Genomic DNA, 10,054 nt, shown 5'->3' with positions numbered 1-10,054 from the left:
AAAATATCATCCACACAACTTCGAAGATTGCAAGAGATGACAAGTGCAAGAATTATTAGCTTAACAGATCATTCATCCACGTTGCTGACAAGAATAATATACAGAAGAATGGAAAAGAAAATTGAGACTGTGTTAAATGACGGTCGGTTTGGATTTAGGAAATGTAAACGCACCAGAGAGGCAGTTCTGACGTTGTGGTTGATAATGGAAGCAAGACTAAAAAAAGTCAAACAAGTTCATAGAACTCGTCGATCTGAAAAAAGCCTTCGACAGTGTAAAGTGATGGAAGATGTTCGAAATTCTGAGAAAAATGGGGCCAAGCCATAAGGAAAGACGGGTAATATACAATACGTAAAAGAACCTAGAGGGAATAATAAGAGTGGACGACCAAGAACGAAATGCTCGGATTAAAAAGGGTGCAAAACAAAAAATGTAGTCTTTCGGCCCTAATGTTTAATCTGTATATTGAAGAAGCACTGATGAAAATAAAAGAAAGGTCCAAGAGTGGAACTAAAATTCAAGGTGAAAGCATGTCAGTGATTCGATTCGCTGATGATATATCTGTCCTCAGTGAAAGTGAAGAAGAAATACATCATCTGCTGAAAGGAATGAACACTCTAATTAGTACAGAATACGAACTGAGAATAAATCGAATAAAGACTAAAGTAATGAGAAGTAGCAGAAATGAGAAAAGCGCGAAACTTAACATCAGTACTGATGGTCACGAAGTAGGTGTAGTTAAGGAATTTCATTACCTAGGCAGCAAAACAGCCAATGACGAATGGATCAAGGACGACATCAAAAGCAGACTAGCACTGGCCAAAAGGGGAATTCGTAGCCGAGAGAAGTCTACTAGTATTAAACACAGGCCTTAGCTTGAGGATGAAATTTGTGAGAATGTACGTTTGGAGCACCGCATTATATGGTAGTGACACATGGACTGTGGGAAAACCAGAAGCGAACAGAATCGGAGCATTTGAGATGTGGTACTACAGACGAATGTTAAAAATTAGGTGGACTGTAAAGTAATGAATAAGGAGGTTCTGACGAGAATCCAAGGGGACAGGAATATATGGAAAACATCGACAAGGAGAAGGGACAAGATGATAGGATACCTGTTAAGACATTAGGGAATGACTTCCATATACTAGGAGGAGCTGTACAGGGCAAAAAGTGCAGAGGAAGACGGAGGCTAGAATACATCCAGCTAATAATTGAGGGCGTAGGTTACAAGTGTTATTCTGATATGAAGAGGCAGGCACAGGAGAGGAATTCGTGGCGGGCTACATGAAACCAGTCAGAAGACTGATAAAAAAAAAAAGGCAGATCAACTATGCCTATTCAGCATTGAACATTCTTAGGGGTACGTACCTACAATTCGTTACGTTTTCCCAGTTCTTGAATCCATTTTGCTCGTAATGTCTTACATGTACACCAACATTCACATTAGTTCATGTCTTGTAAATACAAATGAAAGTCATTCCCCCCTTCTCTTATTGGTATTCAGCGTCTAGTCGATAGGACTTCAACAGAGATCGTACTGTCTTTATAAAAAGCTTTAAGATTCCTCAACGGTTTGGATGACAGAAATAACATACACGTCTAACATCTTAATTAATGCAGAACATCCATCGGTGTGACGACAGCAGAAATTCTCCCAAACCCCAATCATTTAGCATCATCAGTCTGTTGAATAACATCAGAAAACATCGTTACATGAGCTGCTTCAGAAATCGATGATCTTCCATGAATAACTGTCCGTTTCGCAACCTGCACCACGCAAGTAACGAGCAGCCCTTAGTGGCTCGCCATCACAGTTTTCTTTATCTTAAATATCTCTGTGACTAATGCCCTTTTGGCATATTTATTATTTTATAAATGACATATAACTACTGCCAGTCTTTCACGACGATTCCGTACTTATACTCTACCATACATTTTTAGTCATAATTCTGTGACCGTGTTATAGAATATAGACCATTCTTTTTTTTAAATTCTGAGGGAAACACTCCTAGCAGTGTCGAAACCAGGTTAATTTGTCAAAAATAATGACCAAGGGCTGATTTTCTTTCAATTGTAACTATTCACGGTCTCTGAGCGTGCAGCCATGTACAAGATTTTGTAATAATTGTTAAGTTCAGTTTAAATGCGTTTTGGCCGCTCGTTGTTGCAGAGCAGTTCTAGGCGCTTCAGTCCGGAACCACGCGGCTGCTACGGTCGCAGGTTCGAATCCTGACTCGGACATGGATGTGTGTGATGTCCCTAGGTTACTTAGGTTTAATTAGTTCTAAGTTCTACGGGACTGATGACCACAGCAGTTGAGTCCCATAGTGCTCAGAGCAATTTGAACCATTTGAACTTAGGTTTGAAGATGGTCACAGCTGACCGAAATTAATTACCGGGTTTATATACTTTTTTGATCCATAACTGGCTTTATAAAAACACAATTATTTCCTGGATCACTGTGAAACCGTATTGCACATGTGTCGCTACTCGTGAATCAGTTTAAATAGCACAAGGGAAATTTGAAGTAAAACCCTCACGCAAGCAAAGTCAATTGTTCGCAGAGTCACTGAAAAGACTGATGCCTCCTATCAGTTAACCAACGTTGACCTGCTATATCTTACAGACTTGTTTACAACTGCGAACATAAATTCTATAGATACTGGAGCAAGACATCACATTTTGGAAATACAAGAAAACAAGGAAGAAAAAGGAAGAAGAAAAGCTAGCAATTGTCATGGTCTTGCTTTCTAAATACCAAGTTTCAAACGACGTGAAATAAATCAGAGAGTAAGCGAGGCATGGTAGACTTTACGCTTAACATCTAGAGGCTACTGAGATGATCTGGGTGTCGCAAGGGACTGAAATAAGTAGACAGTAATGTAGGTGAAATTTCCTGTAGTAGCTGCATGGAGTACACAAATGAATGGAATCTGTATCCATCCAAAGACACAGAAATACAAATACCTGTGACTATCGTCACTGTTGTGACAATTGTCTTCGTGTGAAGTGGAAGCGAACTATTTCAAAAACTAATAATTACTCCTTCATGGGGCTAATATTTATTTCGTATTTCATCTATTACTTTGCGTACTAATTCGAGTGGTCACATGTTCAAATGCTGTTCATTATGAAGTGTTGAAGGAAAATGTTTTACCTACGTCTTCTACTCCTAAGTCTGTCTGATATGTCACGTAAATTGAATTTATTTTAATTTCCTTTGCCGACTGGCACTTGAAGAGAACTGTTGCTCGCACTTTGTATGTGCTATGATTAACGAACACTGTGCGAATGACAAGGAGAGAGAGAGTGAACTGAAGATTTCTTACTTACAACTGGTTTTTGAAATTTCCTACTCGCATCGCGACCTTTTTCTTCAATTATTTGGCAACTGAAACTGCACAGAGTATAAACCTGTGTGACTGTGACCCAGTCTTTCAGTTCGAAATACGTTTCCACTTCAAGATTACTCGGATCCAGGATCCTTGAATTTCAGCTTAAAAAATGGGCAAAAGGGAAGAAGAGCGGGACCTAATGTTTACATTTGAAGTGAACCGTCTCCCCATTCACCTTAACGATTTTAGGGAAACGATGGAAAAGTAAGTCAGCATAGTGAGGCGGGTATTACAGCCCAGGTCTTCCAAATTGTTAGTCGAGTGCTTTAATGACAGTATGCTACTTCACTTTGTCCATTTAGATAAGTACCAGCGTTTGGAGAGCAACGTATTTCATTGGTGCAGCACAATTTCCCAGCTTCCTGCCAGTGAACGGATATCTGTATCAGTTTTACGTGAGAATGAATTTATGCGATGGTTCCATCTAAATCCCTGCGTATTGTTAACCCCCGGGTATTTATGAGTTCCTATTTCAGATATGGATCGTTAATTTTATATCTGAGTGGTACTGACGTGTATACGTACACATTTTCATCCAGGTAACAGGACCTATCAAATCCTTTTAATTTCTAGGTCGATAAATCCGCTGAGCTCTTTCCGCCGTCCACTCCACACCTCTCCCACCACAACCGCCACAATATTTTCCCGAAGATAATTACGTTAGCTGCGATAAATCTGGGGTTACCACTGAAATTAATAAACAAAAAAAGGAAAGGGTGGCTACATGCAAACAGAATGAGGACCCTCTAGTACACGGCATCCAATATACACTGACACACGTAGAAAGAGTTACACCACAAAGCATCATCCCAGCATTTGTCAAACTTTGTGAGGACGTTCGTCATATAATGTGTACTGAATGATTAAGCTATCATTCCATACGAAAAGGATGTCCTCATTAGTATGAAGTGTGACCCCTATCACTAAAGTAGCAAGGAAAGAGAAGCGCAAGAACTGTCGCACAATCACCTTAACGTCTAATACATCCAAGTTGTTGAAGAGAATAATATACAGAAGAATGAGAAAGAAATTGGAGGTGCTTTTAGAAGACTATTAGTTTGGCTGTCGGTACGACAAAGGCATCAGAAACGAAGCTCTGACGTTGCTCTCGATAATGGAACCGAAACTCCAGGTAAATCAAGACTCATTAAGTGTATTTGTCAACACAGCATATGCGATAGACAATGTAAAATGGTGTACGATGTTCGAAGTTTTGATTCATATAGCAATAAGTTATAGGAAAAGACGGATAATACACTTCTACAGGAGCCTAGAAGGAACAATAAGAATGGAAGAGCAAGAACAAAGTGCTCTGCTTAATTTAAGATAATGACGCAGTATTTCGCCTCTACTATTTAATGTGTAAATTGAAGAAGTGATGACCAAAATATAAAAAAAAATATTCAAGGATTGGATAGAGATTCAAGGTGAAACGATAAAGATTCGTTGATGACATTGCTGTAGACAATGAGAGTGAAGAATTACATGTGCCGTTAAACGGAATGAACAGTTTAAAGTGTTAAGTGTGATCTGAGAGTAAACCGAAGGAAGAGTAATGTGAAGTAATAGCGACGAACTTAAGATCAAAATTTGTGACTACGAAGTACAAGCAGTGAAGGAATTCTGCTACTTTGGAAGCCAAACAACAAATGACGGACGATGCAAAAAAGAAGCCATAACAATCAGAGCAAATAACTGAGGACGTAGGATGGAATCAATATTCTGAATGAAGAGTTTACACAAAAGAGGAATGTTGGCGACCAGCTTCAAACCAGTCAGAGGACTGATAACTCAAAAATAATTTTTAGTTAAGAGACAAAACACTTGTCAAACAGTTGAGCGAGGGCCGTTTGTTTGTTCAACCAATAGGAATTTTTTCTTGTGATCATTGTTTATTTCATCGAAGAATATGACAACTGATCATGTCATCTGTCTCTCCATCATCACACTATACCTTTAAACAACTTGTTCAAAAAATGGTTCAAATGGCTCTGAGCACTATGGGACTTAACATCTATGGTCACAAGTCCCCTAGAACTTAGAACTACTTAAACCTAACTAACCTAAGTACATCACACAACACCCAGCCATCACGAGAAAATCCCTGACCCCGCCGGGAATCGAACCCGGGAACCTGGGCGTGGGATGCGAGAACGCTACCGCACGACCACGAGATGCGGGCAACAACTTGTTCGATTTATTTAAGGAACCATCTACTGGCGTTCTTTTGATATTCAGATGGTCCACATCAGTGGGCATATTTTTTCTAACAGAACGTCTGATATTTCCCCGAGTGTTTCTTAGTCTATCTGCAGTACTCCAGTCTCACGTACGGGTCGTCTTCACTTAAACTCTGCAAGAGTCGCATTTTTTATAAAAGTACACGACTTCGCGGATGCTAGTCTTGGATCTGCTGCAAATGTTAGTCTTGCAGCAACGGATGTAGCCAACAAGCTCTTTCTGCTGCTTCGATCGTCGTCACATCGTTACACCGTCAGACTGCACACGTGGAGGAAGTCATCGACTTATTTCTGTTAGACAGACGAACACTTACATAAATGCACTCTGTGCCTTCTTATTTTTGGCCGGGACGTGTTGTCCCAGAAACAAATTTAGGTCCTTACCATCTGTTCTAACTAAGGATTTGTTACAGTAAAAACAACAATCTTCTTATTGTTGTGGTGATGGTCTACAGTCCGAAGATGGGTTTGATATATCTTTCCACATTAGTTTACGCTGTGCTCTGCATAACTACTGCAACATCGATCCATTTGAATAAGCTTGCAGTAGTCAGGTCTTGGTCACCATTTACAATTTTTACGCCACGCGCAATTTTCCATTACGCAATTCATGATTACCAATGCCTGAGGATGTGCCTTACCAACCGATATAAACTGTGCCATGCAACTTGCATCCATTTGAATAAGCTTACATTAGTCAGGCCTTGGTCACCCTTTACAATTTTTACGCCACGCACAATTCTCCATTACCAAATTCATGATTATTTAATGACTGAGGATGTGTCTTGCGAACCGAACCAAGCTGTGCCATAAATTTCTCCACTTCTGAATTCGATTCACTGCCCCTTCATTAGTTTCTACCTGTCTAATCTGCACCTCTTTTTTGTTGTCATTTCAACTGAATCAAAATCTTAACAAATAATTTCACTATTAAATTTCTTCGCCGTTGAGCAGAAATTTGTTTCACTCAGTTCTGGTTTATACTGAATCCTAGGCTAATATCCGTCATTTTAAAAATGATTCTTCTTTTCATGGGAAACTAAATTTACCACCTTTGTTAATTTGATCTGTACAACATTAACATATTTTCTAAATACTAGAACGACTTTTGATACGCTTTAATAAAGTATTGACTCACGCCACTACCGAGTCTACCACGATTAAAAGACGAGAAATGACTTGTGATCCTCACTGGCTAAAAATTCTGGGTGAGGTGATAATGATGACAGGATTCGCTGATGACATCGATATCAACTGAGAGTGAAGAAGAATTGCAGAACTTAAACAATCAGCACCCACACACACACACACACACACACACACACACACACACACACACACACACACTCACTCACACAGAGCTATACGGTTACACTCTAGGTTGACGTATTTGTTATTAGACCACAAAATTAATACAATTCAGACCTCCCGTTTATGACCGAGTCAAATGCCAACTGAGAACCTCCAGCACTGAAAAACAGCTCTTTTGGATTTGATTGAAAAGATTTATGCCGTACAAAGGGCTGAAGTCACGAGCACCACACTCGTTTTGTTACACCAGAAAATGAGAAAAAACAAGTGACTTCGAAATATGAGTGGTCACACTCCACTCCGCGCGCGTAACGTGATTCAGGCCTGCATTTAGCTCAGTGAAACTGTATTTTTTTCTTTCCGTTGTGCTGAAAATTTATAAAACATTGCGTAGTTTTGTCGGTGACGGTTGATTGTAGGCCACGCTTTTGCTCAGAGAGTGCATTTTGAAAAAGAACATCTTGCGGTAAACTGCATTTGTAACACCCCCTTTGGAAAATTATGAATTACTGTGCTGGTAAACTTCTACGTTATTTGATACAGAGACAGCTGAGTAAAACTGAACGTACTCAGACATTTCTATCTTTACTTATTCTGATCATCACTAAACTGACACACAATATTTTTAGCGCAACGCAATCTGACTTTCAATAATCCTTACAAAAGAATGGCCCTGACTAACAATAACCTATACCTTCCAAGAATCACTTACCTCACAAAAACCTTCGTTACTCGAACTACTGCAATACAGCGAGCGCCAATACTGCCAGATAAATAAAATATCCTAACTACTGAAGGCAGTAACTACTGATAGGCATAGTTAGCAAATGAAAGATTTTCATAGAGAACAAACCATTTATTTACCTTAATAATGTTCAAAAGACATCATATAAATTCATGACCTCCATCTTTACAAATTTCCTTTTTCTGGCGAACACACGTCCAGATCGTCCGCTTATAGTAAGTAACCTCTCAAAACTCTGGCATCTCTCACTCCACGTCAACCGCTGCTGGCGGCTCACCTCCAACTGCGCAACGCTACGCGCTGTTCACATCCAACTACCCAACACTACAACAGCGAATATTCCAACAATGCCAACCAGCCACAGAGTGCACACAGCACTGTCAGTGATTTTCATACAGAGCGCTATGTGGCGTTACCAGTATAGAAACCTAAACAGGCTACTTACACATTTTCCTCTAGTGTCGATTTTCCTCTGACTTCTCTCCAGAACCACTTCACTTCGTACTTGCAATTAATCTTTAATATCCTCCTGTGGCACTACATTTAAAAGATATTCTGCTTGTATTTTTCAAAGTCAAGTTCCACTTCCAAACATGCTTGCTCTAAACATACTAATAAGGAAATTTCTTCCTCAGTTCCTTATCTGTGTGATATTACTTGCACTCTGTTTGAAGAAATCTTCTAGGCTTCGACCGTTTTGTGTATTTCCCTAGTGTGTGGCGCGTAATGATTAGAATGGCAGATAAATTCGATGTCTTCCAGGTATGGCTCGAGTAAACCTTCGAAAACACTTATGGCAATGTTACATTATGTGTACTGTGCCACGTGCTGCATGGCGATTAATGGTTTACAGACAAATACGTATTTCTCGCTAATGGTAAATACGTTACTCGAACTATAGCAATGTGTATTGCGCACAACTGAAATAACATATTACTATAGTTTGATGCATGCTCTTTGAAATGGCTCTAAGCACTATGGGACTTAACATCTGAGGTCATCAGTCCCTTAGACTTAGAACTACTTAAACCTAACTAACCTAAGGATATCACACACATCCATGCCGGAGGCAGCATTCGAACCTACGACCGTCGCAGCAGCGCGGTTCCCGACTGAAGCGCCTAGAACCGCTCGGCCACATCGGGCGGCCATGCTCTTTGAACAAAGTATTTCTCTGTAAAACAAAAATCTGACTCACGTTATTAGATTTGACAAAACGTTGACATACTGTCACGGAGAATTTTTTATTTGCTTTGATCATTTGAAGTTTCCAGGCTAATGGAGGTCTTTGTGCACAATACATTGTGTGAATTTCACGCAACGGCACGTGTAGTTCTCTGTCGTTATTTTCTTTTCTTTTCTGTTACACCACTCTGCTAATGTGGATAATTTGTTTTACAGTGCATTAAGTAAATAGACACATCTGTGAAATGAAACGAACAGAGAGAGGAAACGAATGTGTCACAGCTGATATTGCTATGCGTACAGTTCTTCTTTCTTTACTCTTAGTTACGGCCAATTAGGGACCATGTCAATCCAACTGTTTCTCTTTCCGAGTTTTGGCTGTCGTCCAGTGCTCCTACATTCGTTTCCGCTGTTGTTTTTTCTTTAGCGGCTCCCTGTCTTCAGCTTCGGCTTTTACTGGAAAGCTTTGTGCATTCGTAATTTTTCCGTAAGCGTATCACGCTCCTTGATGTTTTTAGGAGAAATTTCCAGTTCTCGAACATCTTTTCCGACTGCTGTGAGCCATGTCCCTTTGGTTTTATGATCCTGGAAGTTGGTTAATATCCTTCTAGAAAACCTTATGGGCTCACTCGTGCACCATGGCCATAAAAAGCAATCCTTCTTTTCCGAATCGTGTCACTTGGTTTCTCCATTAGTTTTTAAGGTTCGTGATTGTGATGCCTTCTGTAAATGCTGTTTTCTTTGAAGGGGCCCAGAATTTTTGTTAAGATTTTTCTCCCTTTGGCCTCGGATACCTTGTTATACCTTTCATGTTCACTGAAGAGTCTTTGTCGCATGTAGATCGTTCAGTTCAGTTTTATCTACAACTCTTCTTTCTATAGTTCTTTATTTATACTGTTACATTGTATTTTTCAACACTCTTTTTTCTCCGAGTAAATGGCCAATGAATATCTATCGGCAGTGTTACGTCCACTTTCATGTATTGCGCTCTCCTATCAGAGAATCTTCGAAAATTATTTCACTTTGTCACTGACGATTTGTTCCCTATGCTTCGGAGTAACTACAACATCCAAATGGTGCTTATTAGTCTATTTAAAATTAAATAAATCGATTGGTAGGCCTAATAACATCCGTGCCCTGTTACATAGAGAATTATTCCTAATGTTGATTTTCGC

The sequence above is a fragment of the Schistocerca americana genome, chromosome 7 (genome assembly GCF_021461395.2).
Source record: "Schistocerca americana isolate TAMUIC-IGC-003095 chromosome 7, iqSchAmer2.1, whole genome shotgun sequence".
NCBI classification, from domain to species: Eukaryota; Metazoa; Arthropoda; class Insecta; order Orthoptera; family Acrididae; genus Schistocerca; species Schistocerca americana.
The sequence above is the reverse complement of the archived record's forward strand: the minus strand, read 5'-3'. Positions refer to the sequence as shown.